General features: G+C 47.1%; 1 protein-coding gene and 1 long non-coding RNA gene across 2 annotated transcripts in view; both read left to right on the top strand.

Annotated features, from left to right (window-relative positions):
- The window catches only part of LOC125913618 (calmodulin-binding transcription activator 1-like), a 424,752-nt gene that overhangs the window by 84,927 nt on the left and 316,203 nt on the right, over positions 1-23,622 (top strand). The gene's annotated exons all lie outside the window — the stretch shown is intronic.
- LOC125913620 (uncharacterized) lies at positions 9,533-13,499 on the top strand. The gene is made up of 2 exons (XR_007455056.1): positions 9,533-11,727; positions 12,947-13,499. It is a non-coding gene; the product is annotated as an uncharacterized LOC125913620 (long non-coding RNA).

The following is a 23,622-nucleotide window of genomic DNA, read 5'->3' as shown; positions in this document are numbered from 1 at the left end:
GCACTGGGAATGCGGGAGGAAGGTGCTTTGAACTTAAACTTCATCCTGTGGCTGTCCTGTTGGCCGCAGCCATCGTCATGCTGAGAGGCGGGTGGAGTGGATTCTGTACTGAGTGGCCGGGAGCACGGGCTCTGGGGCAACCCAGGTTGCCTTGGGTCCAGTGCCACTTCCCACCTGGGTCCCTTAGGGGTGGTTTGACCTGTCTGTGCCTCAGTTTCCTCCTCTTTGAAATGGAGATGGTAGGAGTAGCTACCTACTCGGAGGGTCATGATGCATCTCTGGGGAGTCGATGTCTGCACAGTACTTAGAGCAGGGGTGGCGGGCAGGGTGGCAGTGGCTGTGGCGTCCAGGCCAGATTCTGCGCGCCAGGAGAACCCCAGGCAGGATGGGGTTTCAGTGACACGGAATTCTGAGGGGAGCACACACCTTGCAGGAAGCGAAGCTTCAGAGAGCTTCCCCGTTAGTCTTCTGACTGAGAGAGCTGGACGTGCTCCCAGGGAGGGGAGCCGGGACGGGCCACTTACGGTTATGAGGCGCCTCTAAAGCAGGTGCTGGTTCAGGTGCGTAAAGGTACCTCTGGGCCCCTGACCTTTAGGAAGAAAAGTTTAGATGATTCAGAGCACTTAAGCCTTTGTTGATAGGTCCCTTTGTGTTTGCGGTTTTTGGCTGTGGAGATGCAAGAAAAGAGACCCCTCATCTTTCACTTAGTTTGGCACGGATTCCTTCTCCTTTGGCTTCGACAAGCTGTCTGGTGGGCTCGCAAGGAGTCGGAAAACCGTATGAGGCTTCAGTGCTTCCTTCTAAGTCGAAAAAGTGGCGGAAGTCACTGTTTGGGGGCGGCGGGGTGGGGGGGTGTCACATGTATTTTCGGGTCATTTCCATGCATTTTAATCATCTACATTTTTCTGAGGTGGGTGATGGTTTGCACCAGAGAACACGGATGCTCAGGTGGTTGGATCCGCCTTCACGGGTCATCCTCCTTGGCAATCACAGAACAGGGACTTCAATCCAGGTGCTGTCCTTCTCCTGGCACCTGCTTCCTTGGGTTTCCTGGCAAACGTGGCTGCACCCTGACCGGAAATAGTTCCGCTGTTTGGTCACAGGGGACTCAGCAGTGTGCATTACTGTCCCTCAGCCATCAGCAGCCCTGCCTCCGCCAGGCCTCCGGTGACCTGCCTCCACCATTGCCAGGAAGGCTCCGTCATCTGTGTGGTCCTCACAGGGGCTCCCCAGCAGTGGCTTCCATTCCATCTTGGCTGCACATCCAGGATCACTCGTTAGCTTTGTAAAGTATGGAGCCCTGGCCGTGTCCCAGCCTCCGATCTGGCCTTTCTAGCCGAGAGCCATTGATCGCTGGGTTCAGCAAGCTAGGGAGTTTATGTTACAGACAGAAAATAATGTAAACTATTTGTGCACGTATAGACCCATGCTTCCAGAACAGGGCCCAGTGCTCTTCTATAGTTAGCTATTTTGTAAGTTAAATGGGCCTTTGTGGGCCAATTTAGTAATTCAGCCGTCTGTAATCAGCACCCTTTCTGTGGGAAAAGTCCCAGCCGTCCACTCCACAGACTGTAGTTTTCTGGAAGTGGGCGTCTGACCAGCCCCAAAACCAGGTTTGAAGTTAATCACGGAACTGAATGCAGTTAGGGGGCTCTGCCTTCTTCCTCTCTCACTTCTCCTTTTTTCTCCCATTTTGTATCTTTATTTTCCCCTCCTTTCCTCTGGCTCCCGACTCCTCCTCCTCCTGTCCTTCCTCTTTTTTTTTTTTTTCTCCATCCATCGTCCACATGCCTCTGGGCGTTTCTGTCGTCAGACGGCAAAGCACTGGCAGTCGTCCAGGGGGCGTAGCACCAAGTAGGTGTTCACATCGACATTCCTTAATTTGTCTTCACATCGATCTTTCTGAGGAGTAGGCACTACCCTTCATTAGCCTGAACACGGTCAGCTTTTGTGATTCACCGAGTAGGACAGGATGTGGGATACTAGGATGGACTTGACCGTTGTCGAGGCACCGGTATCAGGCTTTCAGTGTATCTGCTGCATAGTTTCCAGAGCTGGACATGAGCGGATTCCACAGGCGGAGCGCTCTGAGGGCGAGCAGCGGGCCTCCTCGTGGCCCCCGTCCGGCCGCTGAGGAGCCGTTCTGATGGAGATTAGCCCTTCTCCAGGCATCGAGGAGGCCAGGGAACGCTTGGGACAAGGATGAGATGTTCCTGCCATTCCTCAGTGGCCGTTGGCCGCCGCCAGAGAGGGGCTAGTGAAAGAGAGGCGGGGGCGGTGCGGCTGCACCGTCAGGAAGTCACGGGAAACCTCTCCTGTTAGTTCTCGTCTGTGCTTCTGGTTTCCCTGCGAAACGGGGCACGGTTACCGTGGCTCCGTGTGACGTGCCTCGGAACCATAGGATTTAGACCAGACTTGCCACTCTCCTCATGAATCTTTCCCCTGGGTCACCAGTACACGGCGTGAGGACGGACACATAGCACGTCCGCCCGCCTCAGGACTGCGGTGAGTCGGGGTCGATTGTCCAGTGCTTTTGCTCTCATCTGCGCTGATCCTTTTAAACACTTGACCCCTCTTCGCCCTTCACTTTTCCAAGGAGAATCCTGAGTGTTTCACTTCTCTCGTTATGGTGGCAAGAGGACGGGCGGGGAGGGCTGGAACTCTGGGCTGGGCCGTTTGACCCGGCACCGCCTGCCCGTGTGATGCCACAGCGTCCGGACCCGGGGCTCGCGCATAGTAGACGCTCAGCAAACACTCACTCCTTCTGTTCTCATTAGCGCAGGTAATTAAGAGCAGGAGCTGATAGACTGCACGTATCTGTGCAGAGATATATCTGTAATTAAAGTTTTAATTAAAGAAACACCAGACCAGGCAGATGGTTCTTATGCCTGCATCCTGTAAACCAGGCAGTCATGGCTTTTCGATCTTGCAAACAAGCAAAGCAGAGACCCGCATCACTCGTGGACGGCACCGGAGGGGAGGGGTACTCTTCTTAACCAGCCATAATCTAATCTTGGCAGTACTCTGTGTGATGCCAAATCCAGGGATGATCGTTGCAGTTTGAAATGGAAATACAATACATCAAAGTTCTGTCCCTACCAAAGCTTTTAAGCCTCCAGTCAAGGGCATTACCACAGCCCAGCTGGTATATCGCAAGGCATGTGGTTTTGTGCTAGATCACAAAAGCTGACAAAGGGTTATGTAGGATCGTCAGCTAAATACAGTATTAAATTAGAGTGCTATCATCCTGAGCTTTCGGGTTTTGCCACCGTATAGCAGTGCAGCATTGGGATACGGGACGTGTGCCTGCCTGGCTCGTGCAGGCCCTCTGTGTTGTTTATGTCACAGTGACCTTAATGGCCAAGTGCAGAATTTAAAAAGCACGACAGCCACTGGGGATAACCGAAAAAAACTTACCTCGGGTCTTATCACTTAGAAAAACCTCTGCCCAGGGAGCCCCATTCGTTTGTTCAGGTCGGGCCACTGTCAGTAGGAGGCCCGAGCAGTGCAGAGAAGAGGCTTTGGGAGGTCCATGCCAGTTCACCTTGACCTCTTGGGATGCATCCTCTTGTTAGCCCCCAGTTTCTTGCCCTTCCTCGTATCGTTCGCCCATAATGCTCGTCTGGCATTGCTGCGCTGCCCGTAGGGTTCTGCAGCTGAATTATATGCCAGCCGATAAAGGTGTGTTTTTACCGCCTACGTCTCCTCACGTTTGTCTGTTTGGTAGAACCACTGGCTGAAGATGTTCGCTTTCCATCTCACGGTGAAACGTGGTAGTTTTGAGGGTTAGGAGAGTTGTTTCTACTTTGCTTAACTATAGGTGACCTTATCCCTGTTTCTTTTACTTACTTATTATTTTTTTAATGTTTATTTATTTACAGAGAGAGTGAGAGTGTGCACGAGCAGGGGAGGGGCAGAGAGAGAGAGAGGGAAAGAGAGAAACCTAAGCAGGCTCTGTGCTCAGTGTAGAGCCTGACGGGGACTTGACGTCATGAACCATGAGATCATGGCCTGAACTGAAATCAAGAGTCGGAGGCTTAACCTGGTGAGCCACCCAGTCACTCCAACCCCTATTTCTTTGAAAGGAAGTAGGGCTCTCACCTGAAAAAATTCGTGTCATACTAGGATGTATAGGTATCTTCATATCAAAGACCGTGTCACAAAATAGTAGAAACCAGAACTACTTTATTTATTTTTTTAACGTTTTATTTACTTATTTTGAGGGAGGGAGAGAGAGGGAGAGAGAGCGAGCAAGCAGGGGAGGGCAGAAAGAGAGGGAAAGAGAGAAAGGATCCCAAGCAGGCTCCATGCTACCAGCATAGAGCCCAACGTGGGGCTCAAACCCACAAACTGTGAGATCATGACCTGAGCTGAAACCAACTCAGCCACCCAGGCACCCCAACCCAGGAGTACTTTTTAACTCATCTTCATACCATCTGCAAATCAGAACTCAGTAATTCTAGCAGAAGTGCCAAATCCACGGACCTGTGATGCATGCTGTGAGTAGCGCATGTGTCTGACAGGTAGAGATGTTTTCACCACCTTTTTGCTTGGGGAAGACTTTCGCTATTTGGCAAGATAGTCTTTGTTTCTAGAAAAAGCCAGTTGGGGGCGCCTAGGTGGCTCAGTCGGTTAAGCGTCCGACTTCAGCTCAGGTCATGATCTCGAGGTTTGTGAGTTTGAGCCCCGCGTCAGGCTCTGTGCTGACAGCTCAGAGCCTGGAGCCTGCTTCGGATTCTCTGTCTCTCTGTCTCTCTCTCTCTCTCTCTCTCTCTCTCTCTGACTCTCCCTCTCTCTCTCTCTGTCCCTCCCCCACTTGTGCGCTCACACGATCTCTCTCTCCAAAGTAAATAAATACACATTAAAGAAAAAATGAAGCCAGTTAAATGTAAGCTTTGAATAAATGGTCTTTGATGCTTGCGTCCAGGAATTCTCTTGGGACCTATATGTGTATATATATATATATATATATATATATATATATATATATATATAGAACTGCGCTCCTAGGTAGTAAGGTGCCATTTCATATGCAGAGTTTGAACCTGACCGGCTGTGAAATCTGTTTATTGTCTCATTTGGCTGGAGATGTGAGCATGTAACCCAGGCGTATGCAGCACAGCGTGTAGGAGGCTTCCCGGGAGGTGACGTGTTGCTACCCCGAGGTCGGCAGGGGTGCCTTCCTTCGGGGTCTCGGTTGTTGTTTCCCCACTTCCTCAAACATACCCGCCTGGAGTAGGAGATTATCCATTTCATTCTGTGGTGGGTTTGAAGAGAGCTTTTGCTCTCCCTGGTGTCAGTGTATGGCTGGAGCAGGGGGTAGAGTGTTGTCTACCCTCAAATGACTTAAACTCAAACGCTCATTTGCCGAGTATATATTGTATTGAATGTCCGGTAGCAGATGCCGTCCTCGTCACCAGGAATAACCAGGAATAACCAGGAATAACCAGTAAACGAAAGAAGGCCATTCACCTCAAAAAGCTTATTTTCTGGTTGGAGGGAGCTGTCACAACCAATAAATAAACAAAAAAACAAGCAATGGGACACTTGGATGGCTCAGTCAGTTAAGGGTCTGACTCTTTGACTTCAGCTCAGTTCATGATCTCATGGTTTGTGGGATTGAACCCGTGTTGGGCTCTGCACTGACAGTGTGGAGCCTACTTGGGATTCTCTCTCTCCCTGTCTCTCTGCCCCTCCCCTGCTCGCGCTCTCTCTCCCCCTCTCTTTCAAAATAAATAAATAAACGTGAAAAAATTTTAAATGGTTAAAATGGCAAATTAAAAAAAACAAGTACCAGTAATTGATTGATTATATGTACCTGTTATTACATTTATTGGCTATTTACTCCTCAGAACACCGAGGAAGTGGGTGCTCTTGTTATCCTCGTTTTGCAGGGGAGGAAACCGAGGTACAGAGTGGTGACTATAACCACCCAGTGTCACGTAGCAGGACGTGGTGCTGTGGGTCTTTCCCCCCAGGTAACCTGCCTGCTGGTTTCATGCTCTTACACACCCTGTGACTTTCTCTTTTAAAAAACGGCCTATTGTGTTTATTTCTACATAAACGATGGAAACGTTGATGACAGTAAGTGTGATGAGGAGCCGGGAAGCAAAGTAAACCATTTAGAGGGTTCCTGGATGTCGGCCCGGGTGGGTGCATGTGTGTGCTATTTAGCAAGTGTGACTTGAGCAGGTGTCTTTCTTGTACGGTGATTTGAAGGAAGTGACACAGTGATCCAGGTAGTATCTGGAGTAAGACTGTTCCAAACAGCAGAAGCAAAGGCCTGAAGGTGGATGTGAGTTCGGCAGGAGCAGGAAAGAAGCCGGGAGAATAGCGAGGAAGCCAGTGTGGTCACACTGAGGAGGGTTGGAGCAGAGGAAGACGAGGTAGCCAGGAGCTGGATCCCGCAGGGCCTGACAGGTCATGGTAATAAAGTCTTTTGATTTTAGTGAATGAGAAAGGAAGGCATCTGAGAATTTTGGAGCAGGGAGACGACCTGATGTAAAGGATCACTCTGAATGTAGCGCAGAGAACAGTCTAGGGCGGGGGTTGGCAAATGGCCACCCGCAGGCCAAATCCAGCCAGCCACCTGTTTTGTGCAGCCCGCAAAACTAAGATGCTTTTTACATTTCTAAATGGTTGAAAAAAATAAGGTGAATAATAATAATTTGTGATACATGAGCATTCTGTGTAATTCAAATTTCAGTGTCCATTTGAGTTCTAGTTTTACTGGAATCGAGCCACGCTCATTCGTTTGCATATTGTCTGAGTCTGCTTTTGAGCTGCAACAGCCAAGTTGAGTGGTTGCGACGGAGACCATCTGGCCCACAAAGCCTAAAATATTTACTATCTGGCCCTTTAAGAAAAAGTTTGCAGCTCCCTGGTTTAGGGTGGTAGGAATGGAAATAAGGAGACCAGTGAGACCGTCCAGGGCTGAGGGTGGCCTGGACGAGGGTGTTGAGAAGCGGTCAGATGCTGGATGTGTTTCAGAGGAAGAGCTGACAGGTTGTGTGCAAGTATGAGGAGTCGGGGTTGATGCCAATGTTTTTGCACTGAGCAGCTGGAAGAATGCAGTTTCTCTTTGCTGAGATTGGGAAGCCCGTGGGAGCTGCAGGTTGGGGAGAAAGGGTGAGGAGAAAGCAAGAGTTGTGTTTTGGACGTGTTAATTCCAGGATGCCAAGTGGAGGTGTTGACTAGGGAGTCACATAGAGGAGTTGTAATCTAGAGGAGGAGAGGCCTAGGCTCAAGCCAGACTTTGCAGTCTTTGCAGCATATAGAAGGTTCTTACAGCTCTGGGACATGTGAAATCCTGAAGGGGGTATGGGTAGGGAGAGGTGTTCAAACACGGAGCGCTGGGGTGTTAAGAGGAGGAAAGAGAAGGAAGCAAAGGAGAATGGAAAGGAACAACCAGAGAAGGAAAACCAGGAGAGTGGGGTCTCCTGGAAGAATGTGTTTCAAAGCAGAGTGATCATCGATGTCAGATGCTGCTAAAGGTCAGGTCAGATGCAGACTGAGAATTGACCGTGGCTCTAGTGGCATGGAGGTCATCGGTGACTTTGATCAGAGCTGGTGGAGTGAAGTGGGGAGACAAAAGCCCGATTCTAGCTGGCTGGAGCGAAAACGGGAAGGACAGGAAGCAGACAGAGCTGGTGCCTTCAAAGAGTTCTGCTTTCTGCTGCCTAGATGCAGGCTGTGAGAGGGCAGAAAGGAGGATTGAGCCCAGGGTTGGGATTTTGCCGGGGGAGTATCCTGGTGGGGAAGGGGCAAGGGAGCTGAGTGCTGGGGTGATGATGGACCCCGTGCTCTAAGCTAGGCGGGTAGCAGAAGGGAAGCAAGAGGGAAATGAGGGCAGCAGGAGGCCATGGCGTCAGTGGGATTCAAGGAGTAGGATCAGGAATGGTTGGAGTTGGGGCGCCTGGGTGGCTCAGTCGGTTAAGCGTCCGACTTCAGCTCAGGTCACGATCTCGCGGTCCGTGAGTTCGAGCCCCGCGTCGGGCTCTGGGCTGATGGCTCAGAGCCTGGAGCCTGCTTCCGATTCTGTGTCTCCCTCTCTCTCTGCCCCTCCCCCGTTCATGCTGTGTCTCTCTCTGTCTCAAAAATAAACATAAAAAAAAAATTTTAAAAAAGGAATGGTTGGAGTAGAGATAGTCAACTAGAGGGATGCTTGCATTTGATATGGAAGGGGTACAGTTTGGGTTAACATCAAGGCCTAGGGCAGTGCAGTCCAAGAGAAGTATAATGTGAGCCATGCGTGTAATTGTTAATGTTTTAGAAGCCATATTTGAAAAATAAAAAGAAACAAATGAAATTAATTTCAGTGATACATATTTATATTATTTTTTATTTATATTTAATGAATATAAAACTTATTGAGATATTTTACATTTATTTTGTACTGAGTCTTTGAAATCCGATATGGATTTTGTACTTCCAGCACCTCTTCATTCAGACCCGACACAATTTCAAGTGCTCGGTATCCACACCTGGCTCACGGCCACCATCTCGAACAGGTTGGGGATGACCTTGGGGAAGTACGGTTCAAGGTTATTAGACAGGAATGGGTCAAGGAACAGGCCAGTGTTTAGGAAGAAGGATTGTCTACATGGATCTGAAACTGCTTATGACTCCTGATGAGAGTAACAGAGGTTAGAGAGGCAGAAGGGGGGTGCTGTGGCTGTTACTAGAATCTGTACCTCAGTGGCCGCGGCTGTAACCTTCCCCCACCAAGGAGCATTTCCTGACCCTGATCCTGCCCTGCTTCTCAAAGCATCTGTGAGGTTCTGAGGGATCGTTCTTGCCTCATTTCAAATCCAGGTGGTACCTCCTTGGAATCAAGATTTCTGAGTCACAGTAAAATATCAGAATACAAAACCATAATTTTGACAAGTTCTTCCCAAAATGGCAGCTTTTCACTTGGTTTTTATTTTCATCCAGAAGGCTTTTCGTTGAGTCGCTAATGAAAATGTTAACTCCATGTGGGCAACTCATTACAGTCGTTTTTTTGCCCCCAGGAAAAAAGTATCCTTTGGAGTTTTATCTTTATTTTGTCCTATCTTTGAGATTTCGATCTTTATTTTGGCATAAACCTCGACTACCTCAAATTCGGCTCATTTATACTTCATCCTAAATGTATTTGAATTCCTACAGAAGCCAGCATTTAGTAGCTTCGAGGCGGTCCCATGTGGTGCAGGGAGCAGCATACAAGCCCTGCCTGTCCTGACCCGATGCTTTTGAAAGGGTGGGCACGGTCAGCCTTTTACCACGCAGTAGATTTTTACATGTCTGGTCCCCGTGCACGCTCTTTGTCTTACCTGTATACACAGAATAACTTCTGCAGATAAGTTCGTATATTTGGCTTTGATCCACAGTGTGTCTTTAAAGATTAGTAAAAAGTGATGATGAGGTCAGAAGCTGTTTTTTTTTTTTAGAATCAAACTAGTTTGAAAGGGTGAACAGGAATGCCTCCTGTGCTCACGTGCTCTTGCCGCTTTCCATACCCACAACGAGCCCCAGGGAAAGAGGTGCGCAGACTCCCTCAGTCTGGGCCTAAATGACTTCGGATCCAATTTTGTTTGTTTCCTCTTCTGTTAAGATTAACAACAGCAACAACAAAAATCCTGCCAGTCCCCATATTCAGGAAGAGTCTGGAGCCATGTAGTTGTCAATTTCTTGTTCTTGGATGGCTTCTGTTTTGAAGGAGTAATTGCTTGTTCATTTCGTGTGAACTAATGTCAGGAGAATGTGGGCTGTAGTTAGTTAACATCCAGACTTTGGTAATCCCATAAGAGTGTCCTAGAGTCCACTTGGTCACTAACTGTGCACCCTCTTAAAAATAATGTCCTTCTGGCGCCATTGTGTTCATGTAAGAGAAAACTCAGTAAACACAATTTAGTGATAATGAAAGCTTCTTATGTAAGTCTTCTTAAACTCTCTTTATTCTAATTAAAATGTTTCCATCTAATGGGAAAGTGGGTGAATATCAAGAACTGGAAATTAAGCAAGAAATTTAAAGAACATTGATGGCTTTATTGCAATTTGTTTGGAGGTTTTGCTCTCCACTAAATGGTGTTTTGCCTATAAAGTCACTCCTTCACGTGTAAATCTTTATGACGAATGGCCTGGAATTTCAACAAAAGAAGAGCGATTTTATGATGCCACGTGTAAATGATAACACATGTTATATAAGAGAACCAAAGCGTTAGCTTTTAAAAAGCATTGTTAGTGTGATTACTTAATTCGGTCCACACACAATGTTGGGTTTCTTGGAAAGTGAAGGTCAGTGTGTCTAGGAGACTAGGAAACTGAGCATTTTGACATTTGTTCGTTGTTTCTTACTTAGATCTGGGTCACTAGCATGCTCTTGTTATAATTCTTGCCTCAAAAAAACCCCAAAGCATAACATTTAAACTTGTACTTTATTCCTTCAGAAATTCACTGCTGTCACTGAAACTTGATCCAGTGTGGCCAGCATAACCCTAACGAAAGCAGATGCTTGGCCTGCAGTGGGCAAGCACTTGGCCTCCCTTGACCTCCCTTGGCCTCCCTTGGCCTCCCTTGGCCTCAGGGTGCATAGAACGCCCATGCATGCCAGCTCTCTGTAGGCTTCTCTGTGTTGTCATTTGGATTTGCCTTTACTAATAAAGTATTCACGAACTGCAGACACCCATCTCTGCATGTCGCTGTAGGTGGAGGGAGGTATTCATGGGCGAATACAACCTGCCTCGCCGGCTCCCTGCCACCGTCCTCCTTCTCTGCTCCTCCCTTCCTGGTTTTGTGCCTGGCAGACAGGGTCTTTCTGGAGGCCAGCCTGGATGTCACTTCTCCACACACCCTTTCTGCATGGCCTGTCCTGCTGGCTCCCTTTTAATGAGCCCTTCTTTCCATGTCTGTCTGAGGACCCTTGTCACAGCATATTGTAACTTGTCTCTTTATTGGTGTTTTGAATCCCCTAAACTTTGAGCTCTTCGGGGCAGGTGTGAGGCCTCACCTGTTTCTCTTTCCCCAGAGCCCAGCCCAGCCTGTGCGTGTGGCTGAGTAAAGGAATATTGGTGGATGAAAGGGGAGGGTTCAGTGAGGTAATGTACCTCCAAGCCAAAATGGTAAACTTAATCATTGTTTTTGGGGGAAGGGAATAAATATACTGTGTTGGTTTATATAGGTCTGAAGATTTAGGTAGCAGAAAGCACATGTGCACAGGGCAATGAAGTCAGAAGCTGCGGTCTGATTCCACAGAGACAGTCCTGATTCATGTTAAAGAACGTAGTTTGCATTTGTTTGTTTTTTTTTTTTTTAATTTTTTTTTTTTAATGTTTATTTATTTTTGAGACAGAGACAGAGCATGAACGGGGGAGGGTCAGAGAGAGAGGGAGACACAGAATCCGAAGCAGGCTCCAGGCTCTGAGCTGTCAGCACACAGCCCGACGCGGGGCTCGAACTCACGGACCAGGAGATCATGACCTGAGCCGAAGTCGGACGCTTAACCGACTGAGCCACCCAGGCGCCCCCGTAATTTGCATTTGATCGCCTCAAAATCTTCAGTTTGTTGTTCTGGTGTCTTAATTAACTGATTATTTAACTGAGTAACAACTAGGGAAGTAGATCATAAATGTGAGGACTTTCCTTGTAATAAGAAGCTCACAGCTCTTTTTTTCCATGATGTGTCCTTTCTAGCACCATCCTCTTGGCCCGTGAAGCAGACCTGCCTCTCTGCACTGGACACATGCTTGAGTATGTTGGCTCTTTCATAAGTACCTGGCTCCATGGGAATTCACTAGTTACGCTTCTACTCAGTCGATGAGAGGTTTGGTTTGGAAATCATCCCCAAAGTAGAAAAACAACGCAGCATCACAACCCTTCCCCTGCCACGGGCTCACACCTTGCCCTCAAAGACTCATTAGCATGGTGTTCAGTGTTTTACCCCAAATCACTCACTTTATGGTTCTTCCCCTCCAGTAGTACCTAAGCAAGGGGAGGGGAGTGAGATCAGAAAGAACAGACCTCCTGTGGCTTCCTTCGGCGTCAGTATGCGTTTGGTGGTTTCAGGGCCACTGTGGAAGTCACCTGTAGCTTATTAGGATCTTCCATAATTAAGGAAATGTTGGTTCTACTCCTCATTCAGTATCGCTTCGGAATACGGCATTCCTGTAGCACATGACGCCGTTTGAAAGTAACGAGTGTTGGTGCTGGGGATGAAATCCGAGGGGTCCACCTTCTCGGGCCTGTGCTTCACCGGATGGTGTCTAGCAGGGGAGCCTCTCGAAGCATTGTGTTCTGTTGCGTCAATGTGTACTTAGACACGCTAATCTGAATTAGAGAGCTGATTGTACATAATGACTCCTTGGGGATGCTATGTTAGAAAAAAAGAAAACAAAAACTTGAGTAGTTTACTGAATATGCAGAGTCAGTAAAAAAATTCTTCTAAAATTAGTGTTAATTGAATCTCAACCTTGATCATTTTGAACCGTTAATTTTTAATTTGATCCTTTAAAAAACTCCTGTGGCCTCTTAAAGATACATCCTGCAACCGATAAAAGTTATGTTGTGAGGATTGTATAAAGGCTGATTGTAAAAGGCCCACTTTTGAGTTACCGTAGGGAAGTGAGTCACTTGTGTGTGTATGTATGTGGTACATTTATATGTGTCCACGTACATGCGGGCGTTGAATGTATCATGTAGTTTGGCTTTATTCAGATGTGTGTGCGTGTGTGGCGCATTTATATGTGTACATACACATACATTTTATGTATTGTAGTTTGCCCCAATTCAGCTGTGTGTGTGGGGTACATTTCTACATGTACACACACGTGTGTGTTTAGTGTATACTGTAGTTTGTCTTTATTCAGACGTCTCCTTCTCTCTCTGCCTCTGGAAATGGGGCACATTTTCTTCAGTTAAAAACAGAAATAGAAGCGATGGTCTTGACCCATTTTACACTTATTTATTTCAGGCTCTCGCCACACACTTGTTCATGGGCGCTGCAAGAGGAGGGACCCACAGAGCTGGAGCCGGGAGGGCTGGCACATTGGACTGAGGGCTGGCAGAACTCTTAGGGGGATCTTGCCATCCCACAACCCCATGTCTGGCTCCAGGAGAATTCCGTTAGTGAAGTGATTGCACTTAAAACCCAAAATTAACTCGAACTGAATGTTACTGAAAATGAAATAGATTAAAGTGCCCCGCTCCTGCTTCATCCGCAATCATTATGAAGGAGATCCCCCGTCTGACCTAGCTTTGGGAGAGCGGGTCTGTATCCACATGCCCCCTGGTTACAGAGGTCTCCGTGATCATCCTCATGCCCAGATGCCACTCTCGATCCCCTTCACAAGCTTCTCTTTTTATAAGAGCACTCACCTCCAGAGCAGTGATACAGTTACGTGTTGGTCACTGTCTTGTCTCCTACGAGAATGGAAGCGCCACGAGGGCAGGACCTCCATCCTGTTCATCCTCGTGTTTCCAGGGCCTGGCACCGTGTACAGTCTAAATAAATGCTGCTGAGTGAATGAATGGATCAACTGGCATTGCATCCTTTCTGAATGTTTCCTTTTAATTTGTCTTTTACATATAACTTTTAAAAATGATAAACAGTGAAACTTGGTAAATGTAAAAAATTTGTCGTGATTGCAATGAGTGGCACAGCATGTTTATGAGATGCCAGAGAGAATCAGGACTTTAGAATTAGGAATTACACATTCATTCTCTGTTCCGGTATCCATGCCTCCTGATGAAGACGTAGAGGACAGAGGTGTAGGAGAGACGTGAGTCACATCCCTGGAATACAGTCGCACCTCAGAGATCTTGCAGTTCTGGTTCCAGATCATTGCAATAAAACGAGTATCACAACAAAGCGGGTCCAATGAATGTTTCTGTTTCTGGTGCACATAAAAGTTAAGTTTACTCTATACCGTGGTCTCCTAAATGCATAATAGCCTTGTGTCTAAAAAAAAAATGTACGTGTCTTAATTAAAGCATACTGCTGAAAAATGCTAACCATCATTTGAACTTGTAGCAAATCATAATCCCTTTGCTGGTCCTGGAGGGTCTTGCCTCGATGTCATGGCTGCTGACTGATCAGAGTGGTGGTTGCTGAAGGTTGGGGTGGCTGTGGCAATTTCTTAAGAAAACGGTGAAGTTTGCTGCGTTGATTAACTCTTTCTTTCATGACTGATTTTCTCTAGCGTGTGATGCTGTTTGATAGCATTTTACCCACAGTAGAGCCTTTTTCACAAATAGAGTCAGTCCCCTCAAACTCTGCCACTGCTTTGTCGACTAAGTTTATGGAATGTTCTAGATCCTTTGTTGTCATTTCAACAGTCTTCACCAGGAGCAGATTCCATCTCAAGAGGCTCGTCTCTGAGAAGCAGCCCCGCATCTGTTCAGGTTGTATCCTGCGATGGCAGCCATTCAGTCCCATCTTCAGGCTCCACTTCCAATTCCAGTTCTCTTGCTGTTTCCACCACACCTGCAGTGACTTCCTGTACTGGAGTCTTGAACACCCACAGTCATCCATGAGGGTGGGAGTACGCGTCTTCCAGACTCTTGCTCACGTTGATATTTTGATTTCTTGTTCCAAGGAATCGTGAATGCTTTTTAATGACCTCTAGAAAGGTAAATCCTTCCCGGAGATTTTCAGTTTACTTTGCCCAGATCCATCAGAGGAATCACTGCTTATGGCAGTGATGGCCTTATGAAATGTATTTCTTAAATTACAAGTCTTGAAAGTCAAAATTACTCAGGATGGGCTGCAGGATGGATGTGGTGTTAGCAGGCATGGAAACAACATCAATCCCGTCATCCCATCGGAGCTCTTGGGTGACCACGTGCATTGTCAACGAACAGTACTACTTAGAAAGGGATCTTTTTTCCCCCGAGCAGTAGTTCTCAACAGGGAGCTTAAAATATTCAGCAAACCATGTTGTAAACAGATGTGCTGTCACCCAGGCTTTGTTGTTCCATTTATAGGGCACAGGCAGAGTAAATTTAGCAGAGTTCTTCGGGGCCCTGGAATTTTCACAATGGTAAATGCGCATTGGCTTCAACTTAAAATCACTGGCTGCGTTAGCCCTTAACAAGGGAGTCAGCCTGTCCTTTGAAGCTTTGAAGCCAGGCATTGACTTCTCCTCTCTAGCTATGAAAGCCCTTGACGACAGCCGCTGTTGCGCGTGGCCGCCTTCGTGAATTCTACGTGAGCTCCTGCGGCTTCACGTTGTGTTTTCACGTCACGGAGACGGCTTTCCTTAAACTTCACGAACTAATCTCTGCCGGCCTCAGACTCTGCTTCTGCGGCTTCCTGGCGTCTCTCGGCCTTCAAGAATTGAAGAGAGTTGGGCTTGCTCCAGATTAGGCTTGGCTTAAGGGAATGTCGAGGCTGGTTTGATCTTCTATCCAGCCCACTCAGACTTTCTCCATGTCGGCAAGAAGGCTGTCTGGCTCTCTTATCAGTCCTATGTTCACTGGAGAAGCACTTTTAATTTCCTTCGAGAACTCTCCTTTGAACTCACCACTTGGCTGTTTGGCGCAAGAGGCCTGGCTTTCGACCTGTCTCGGTTTCCAATGCGCTTTCCTCACTGAGCTTGGTCGTTTCTGGCTTTTGATTTAAAGTGAGGGGTGTAGGACTCTTCCTGTCACTTGCACACTTAGAGGCCATCGTAGGGTTATTAGTTGGCCTCATTTCAATCCTGTCAGGTCTCCGGGGCCAGGGAAGCCTGAGGAGAGGGAGAGAGACGGGGCAGCGGCCGGTCAGTGGAGCAGTCAGGACACGCGTGACATTTATCAGTTAAGTCTGCCGTCTTACGTGGATGTGGTTCCTGGCGTCCCAAAGTAATGACAACCGTAACATCAAAGATCGCTGACCACAGATCACTATGAAAATATGCTAAGGGAAAAGTTGGAAATACGGTGAGAATGACCCAGATGTGACCCAGAGGCCTGAAGTGAGCAAATGGTGTTGGTGCCGACGGGCATGCTCGGCACAGGGTGGCCACAGACCTCCAGTTTGTAAAAACTCAGGTCCTGTGAATCACGGTAAAGCAATAAAACAAGCTCTCCTTTATTTTAATATCAAGATGTCTAGTGAGAGTCTAGAAAGAAGCATTGAGAAATAAAAAATAGGTAGAGAGTAGACATATTTAACTTTTCTTAATGTTTAATAATTTAAAATTGTAGATTTTGGCATCAAGTAAATAAGAGAAACCAAAATATTTCCTAGATCGGAGAGGCAGGAACGAAGGCATAGAGGGAGCTTGGAGGCAGTTATTCAGATGGTACTAACAAAAGTGCTTTTGTTCCAGAATACCTAGACGTCGCAGCTGCTCTGTCTTTGTTCCTTGTGTGCTGGCACAGTCCAGAATACCCACGTGTTCTTGAAACCTTGGAGGAGGATTGTTGGTTTTGTTTTTAACACAAAGGTCAAAAACAAAATCTGAAACGGATGTGACGTAGGCCGTGTGTCACGAGTTTACGGGGGCACTAACTTGTAACGAATTGTGTAAAGAACCAAAACTTCTCGGGGTGATGCATTGCATTTGTCAACTTTTCTTCATCTCATTGGGAAGTTCAGTTATTTCTTGGACGCTGAAAGAATCCACTAAAACCAGGAAAACCAAAAACCCGGTCGAGCTGGAATTCTGTTTCACCTAGAGAAGCAACCAACGTTTCTGATCGAATCAGTAAATATGTTTCACTTCCTTTTAAATAAAGTGTGAAAAGCCAAGAGCAGATTTTTATGTACCACAAAGCAAAACAAAAAAACCTTTCAGGGCATAATGCATTTTCATTAAACTTCCCGCTGAACTATTTTGATTATGTCATGTCATCCTCCCCATGGAAGTATGAGAAGTGTGAATTCTGGGGTGAAGAAATAATTGCAGAAGGTGGTTAATGAGGCAGAACTCACAAATCTGCATTTATAGTTTTGTGGGCAAATAAATCATCAGTGGAGGATACAAATGTAAAGAAAAATTCTTGATTGCGTTCAAGAAATGCGAGGTTGAACTTCTTACGAAAATAGAATTTTGCAGCCTCTCAAAGGAATGTTGTAAGTATGAAATAAGTATAATGTGCTCAGAATAGCAACCCAGGGCACAGTGAGCCCAAGCAAATGTGTGCTCTTTATTTCTTAGAAGGATTTTAGTAAAAAAGACTAAATCATATTTGAATCATGCATAATAAACTGCTGTAATTTAATGTGGTGAATGTCCACTTTAACTCCGTCCAGAGCAGCTTTAAAAGCAAGGTGGATCCAGAGATGTTTTTCTTGGGGCTCTTGGGCGCGACGTGCATAAGCCGCCGGGATGGGTGACCCACACGACGGCCCCAGAGCCGAGAGAAGCAGGAGCAAGTGTGTAACTCTCAGTTTTATTTTGAAATCTATTATTTTCATAAATCTGAAGATTTGGTTGACTTATTTTTTTTAGCACACCCTGTTGCCGTGTGTGTACCCCTAAGTTTTATGGAATTAAATGGAGATTTATGACGGGCGAATGCTCAAAGCCACTGTCCAAATTATATACCCAGCCCTTCATTGCTTTGAAATCCAGCTTTCGTTCAACATTCCTGCAGTTTAAAATGTGACCTAAGTGTTTCAAGAGTGATTCCATGAGTTAGTGCCCTCTGGTGGCACGCAGAGGACATCAGGCTGAGAGGGATGACCCGTGAGCCTTCAGATAGCTCTTGAGGAGGGGCCGCCTCGTAACTGCTTGTTTTCTTTCTTTTTTATTTTCAGTTATTTATGAGAGAGCGATATATATGTGAGAGTTATATATGAGAGAGAGAGAGAGAGAGAGAGAGAGCGAGCGAGCATGTGCGGGCAAGTGGGAGAGAGGCAGAGGGGGAGAGAGAGAATTTTAAGCGGGTTCCAGGCCCAGCACACAGCCCGACATGGGGCTCGAACTCACGAACCGTGAGACGATGACCAGAGCTGAAATCAGGAGTCGGATGCTTAACTGACGGAACCCCCCAGGTGCCCCGTAACTGGTTCTTTTCTGAGTGGGTTTTGAAAAGGCCCATGGTGGTTGGTTTGTGCCTGTCTGTCACTTACTGTTCACGTGTCGGGTGCTTGGCAGTGGCCTCCTCCGGTAAGGCGTGGCCCGGGGGGTTGACTGGGAACAGCTAAGCTTACACGGAGTCGTCTTTAGCAGCGTAGGTTATGATGCATTTCTGGGTGAGAGGACTTTCAGGCGAACTCACTGTGAGGTTTACCAACGTTGAGATTCTCCTAGGGGGATGCATCTCTTAATTTGCCTTTTGGAGAGGGGACCGTGTCACTTGGTGTTTTGCTGGCCTTTGGCTGACTCACTGGTACCGCTCGAGACAAACCTGGCCGGTGGGTTAGAAGTCAGTGGGCCCTCCTCGTCCATTTTAATCCTCCCTAGAGGGCAGCCCCGCCTTTCCCACCTGGGTCCTTCGGCCACGCTGGGTTCCTCGTCGGGCGTTGGGGGCGTTGGGGTCAGGCAGACCAGGTGTAGCATCCCACCTCCACCTCTGAAAAGCTGTGGGACCCTGGGACAGTGGCTCCATCTTTTAGGAGTTTCTTTAGCCGTGAAATAGTGCTGCTGCTGCTTCGAACCTACTGTCAGGAGATAGTTGTGGCGTGGAAATGAGTTTCTATGTGAGAAAGTCTTAAACTTTGTGCAGGTTGCTATCACGTAACATGTTCCTTTCTTTCTCTTCCCCCAAAGCAAGCTCCTTCCCTCCCTTTTAATGGAAAAGATAATTTAAAAGATAAACTTTTAATCTTGGAGTAATTTTAGAGTATCAGCTAAGTTGCAGAGGTGGCACAGAGGTCGCGTGTTCCCCGTATCTGGTTTCTCCTGCGAGCCTCGCTTTGACACTCTGGAGTTTTCCTGATAACTTTTCATATATGATCCCTGTGAACTTTGATCACATTTGGCTTTAAGTGCCAATTGAGCACGTGGCTAAGGCTGAGATGTTTGCCTCGAGTCTCTGAATTCCACTGTAGATGTGGCCTTTGCTTCTAGATCATCCTTCTGTTTTTACTTTGGTCCCTGTCTGTGGCCACTGGACACTAGAGTGGTCTTTGATCTTCCAGGATCTTAACACCTAAATAGTTCCCTGTTTAACGAGCTGTGCACCCACAGGGGAGAAGAGGCAGGCGGTTGGTGTCGGTATGTCACCGAGACGCGTTGACACTCTGAGCCACGTCTCCCACCGTCACAGTTTACGTCAAGGTAGAGGCATGTCCATTTCCCAGAAGACTCCCAAATTCCAACAACTCTTCTTACATTTAGAAATACAGAAAGAACTGACTAGACTTTCTAATTAAAAGCCCACCGGCTGGTTTTAATATAGACACAGCCTATATTTAGCATATGAAAACTAGTAGCCGCTCACGTCATACAGGCCTTTACAGTTTAAGAAAATGATTTCACAGACACGTCTCATTTAGTTGCTTAACCACCCCGAGAGATAGGCAGGGGGGGCTTTGTCACTCCCTTTTCATGAAACTGGGTAAAGTCAGGGAGGCCAGGGGGGGACCTGACGGAGGCCACCTAGGAAGAGTGAGAACCCGAGGGCATTAGAGCCTTTCTGCAGGCTGCTGAACCCCTCTCGCCCAGACCCCCCCCCAGCACTCCTGCAGTAATGTGGCTTTGGAAATGCTTTTTTCCCTCCTTTATGTTGGCTAAATTCTACCCCAGTTAGCCTATTTGTGTTTCTAACACGCACAACGCTTTTTCTGATGCCTAATTGACAATTTTCATATTTTGCTTCAACCCAGATCCTTCCTGGATGTGATCAGATCAGCATTGTTAGGCTTGATTTAACAGAATCTCCCCATCCCGTGCCTTCAGGGGCAGTCCCTGTCTGTGCAGAGAGCGAGCATCCTCAGGCTCTGGTGTACCTGTAGCCCCCCTCTGAGGTGGCGTCCTGTTTGTGATCTTGGGGCTGCTTATCTTGCTGGAGGTGACCTTGGCATTCAAGACACATGGGACGTTTTTGTTTTTACAAGAGCCATGGAGATATTTGAGCAACAAGACGATATAGTTTGAAGCAGTAGTCAACGGACCAGGTTCTTGAAAAGCCAACAGTACATATTATTTAAACATTTAGATCTAATCAGAAAATAGAAATGAGTCTCCTAAGAAGAAAATTTGGCAGATATGGTGGGAGTAGATGCTTTTATATAAATTCTAGTTTCTGTTTCTGTGGTATAAAATTTAATTTTGTTGTCATTTGGGTTTTGGTTAGGTCTCTATTTCTAACAGCACCTCGTTTAACCTCTCTGACGCCATGAGTTTAGAGGAACCCAGGTGCTGGTGGCTGTGGTGGCAGTCACTCCTGGGCAGTTAAGTCTCACCACTTTGGGGACTTTGGTGGGTAGTTTTTCTTTTGTGTTGTCGTTGTTTTAATCAATAACCGAGACCAAACTACAAAGCCAAAGTCAGATTAATTCTTACGAATTAAGATTATATTTTAATCTTTTCAAGTTCTAAGAGTCTCATTAAAGAACCGTCTTTGAGTGGTTGTGGTGCTCCCCTACAGCAGTTCCAGACGTCACGTGGGAGAAATCTTTGCTGTTGTTTTGGTTGTCCTCTTGAACTTGGCGCTTTTGAGGGAGTAGTAAGACAGATGGGGCTGTCCGGCTGGACAGAGAGGTTGGGTGATCCTCGATCTGAGGTCGTCATCCCTGCTGATACGTTAGCAGGATTTAAGATGAAGTTTTAGCTTTGTGGGCACGTCGTGGGGGAGTGGACTGTCACACCCGGCCATGTCCCATCGGGGGAGTGCCGTGGGACCAGATCCCGAGAAGGTTAGACTGGGGGCTGCAGGGCTTTCCCCTGCTGATGGACTTGGCTGTGGGTCGCCCGAGATGCTTACCACTCATCCTTCTCTGTGAGTGGTGGGTCTGTAACCTGGGCCGCCGGTCTGAGAAGGGGACGTTTTGTGTTCACTCGTGGTTTTCTGACATTGACTAGAAAGAAGAGTGAGACTTTGGTTGTATAATTTACAATAATGACCAAAAACATTAAGCCCGCCCCCCACAAACCATCCCGTCATCCAAATATTTATTCTGATTATAAGTTTCTTTCAGCCATAGGGCACTTCTTTCCTTGTCTCTCTCCGTTCTCTTTTCTTTCCCCACCAGATAGATTTACAGTGAAAAATCAGACAGGCTCCCGTCTTTGCATGTTGAAAGTTAAGATCCGTGCCCAGAGGCACCTCGTGCTAAACTCAGGGAAGGAAGTGGAGAACTGGGGCAGTTGTTTATTCGAAGGCTGTGGTTGCGACATACGAATGAGCCCATCTTTTTAATACCCACCCATCTGTCTGGGGCTGAAACTGCCATTTGGAGTAGGTTTTGTATCTTAAGTTCAATTTCCAGAACCACCCGTTCGCAGTGAATGCGAAGTTGCCGGGAAGTTTGTCTCAGAGATGATGCCACCCTCTATTTCTGTGAGCCCAATAAAAATAGCATGGAATAAAATTTAATTATGCTATACTGAATATTTCATGTGGAATTAAGGGGCAAGAGTTGCCTTTACAAAGCATTAAGTTTGGAAAGAATAAAGGCTTTGCAGGTTCTTAGGAAGATACTATAATTAAAAGATTTGCTCAAATGTATTTTTCCCTTTTTGAAGAGTTTAAAGAAATCCCTCCCTCCCTTCCTAAATTGATTACCTCTCAGACATCAGCCCAGCTTGGCAGTAAATGCGGGGAAGCCGCTGTTGCTCTGCTGATTTGACGGCTTCTTTCTGTTAAATGTGAAATAGGTTTTTAATCTTCTGATTTAGATGTTTAATAGAAAGTAAATGTTTGACTTGCTTTGGTTTTGGCTGAACCTGTATTTAAATCCACACAAACAGTTTGAATAAAGTGAAAACATCACTGGACTAGCTATTTTAAACATTTCAGGATGTAAGAATGCTAAATGGGGTTCCCTTTTAAAAATAGAAATGGCTGCTTGCATTTACATAATTACTGCTAACTAGCACAACATTTTAAATGGTGACAAACTCCGGGTAGAAAAAGTATCTGTTTAAAAAAGCCTGGTAAAAGGAAGCTGAAATGCTCTGTGAGCAGCTGCTTCAGATGGAGGGAGGGCCTTTGCAAAGCCAGGAAAATGAAACCTTTCAGTAGGGAGGGTGATGTCACGGGAGGAGGCAGGTAGCTCAGGCGGCCGCTTATAGACGCGCGTCAGCTGTCCCTTCGGCCGAACTTAACAGACCTTGCAGTCGGAAGCAGGGTTGTAAGTATTCGTCTCCAAATCGGCTTCCCAGTTTTAGAGAAGGTACAGTGTTCTCTGTCCACTGTAGTCTGGGGAGGTCGAAGTTCAGTGTTGGTGAAAAGAGCGTGGAAGGATATTTGTGAGAATAAAGACCAGTGATGCCTCGTACGAGTTGAGCAGTACATCAAGCCAGAAGCTCAGGCGTGTCCTTGATTCTGCCCTTTTTTCTCTGCCAGACGTGGAATCCACCTGTAAGTTCTTTCCTCCTTCTAAGGTGGATCCTGCTGTAGTCCTCTCTACAGGTACCTCCAGAGTCCAGGCTGCCCTCGTTTTCTTTGCCCGCACATCCATCACCCCTTCCTGTTTGGACTCCTGTCGCCAGTCTTGCTCCCTGTGCAGGGGCCAGGGTGATCTAGTAAAGAGATAACTGGGGTGAGCTCACTAGCTTGCTTAAAAACCCTACAGTGACCCTCTACCCATTTGGAGTACCCACATGGAGCGCCATGTGTTCTGCTCTCTGCCGTGCTCGGTCTCTACCGTTTGCTTTTCCTTCTGGACACATCGACCCTTCCCGTAGTTGGAACACACCAGGCGTGCTTCTTTGCATGAGCAGTTTCCTCTACGTGGAGTGCTGTCCCCTCCTACCCCACGTTTGTGTGCTGGCTTCTCCATGCCACTCAGGTCTTAACCTCAGACGTCGTCTCCTCGGGGAGGCCCTTCCCAGACAGCCAACCCCTAGTAGCTCTGTCACCTGGTTATTTACTTATTTTTTTCATAGCCTGTATTATGGTCTGAAATTTTCTGTTTCTTCCTTTCCCTTTTCCTGGTCTCTTCCCCGCCCTACTGGGATGTGAGCTCTTTTAGGGCAGGGACCTTGTCCGTCTCTCCAGCTGTAGTCTCAGCAGCTACAAAGGCCCGTGAACGTACAGATTGTCACTGATTGCAGGAGAGGAGCCCTGGAGAGCTCTCCTGTCCAAGGAGAAGGCCAGTCTGGTGGGACTGGGCACCTAGAAGGCCAGTCCTGACGTCCTTGTCCCCGGGTGGTTTTGGGAGCTGTTTGGGAAACACCTCTCTAAACCGTGCACTTTGTCATCGGAAGTTGACATTTGGGAGATTCAGAGAATGGCTGTATTTAAACAGAATCAGCCCGTGTCCCAAGACGTTCAGGGCCCTCACTCGCATGGCTCCCTGAGTGAGATGGAAAGTCAGTGTCCCCAGTGTCCTTGGTTCAGTGGGAGCCCAGCAGTAATGGTTTTCCTCCTGGCCCGGGGAGGGGCACAGCACTGCCGGACTTTGCCAGAGACTGAATTTGAATTCCCCCACACCCGCTTGAGAACCAGACCTCATTTTCTGTGGTTGCTCCTGTGGCATCTTTCTTATGAGCACTTTCTATGTTCAACATTCTTTCTGGGGTTAAGGACAGATCTCCTAAGGCACCAGTG

Source organism: Panthera uncia (assembly GCF_023721935.1).
Source record: "Panthera uncia isolate 11264 chromosome C1 unlocalized genomic scaffold, Puncia_PCG_1.0 HiC_scaffold_4, whole genome shotgun sequence".
NCBI lineage: Eukaryota > Metazoa > Chordata > Mammalia > Carnivora > Felidae > Panthera > Panthera uncia.
This window is presented reverse-complemented; position numbering and strand designations above follow the sequence as displayed.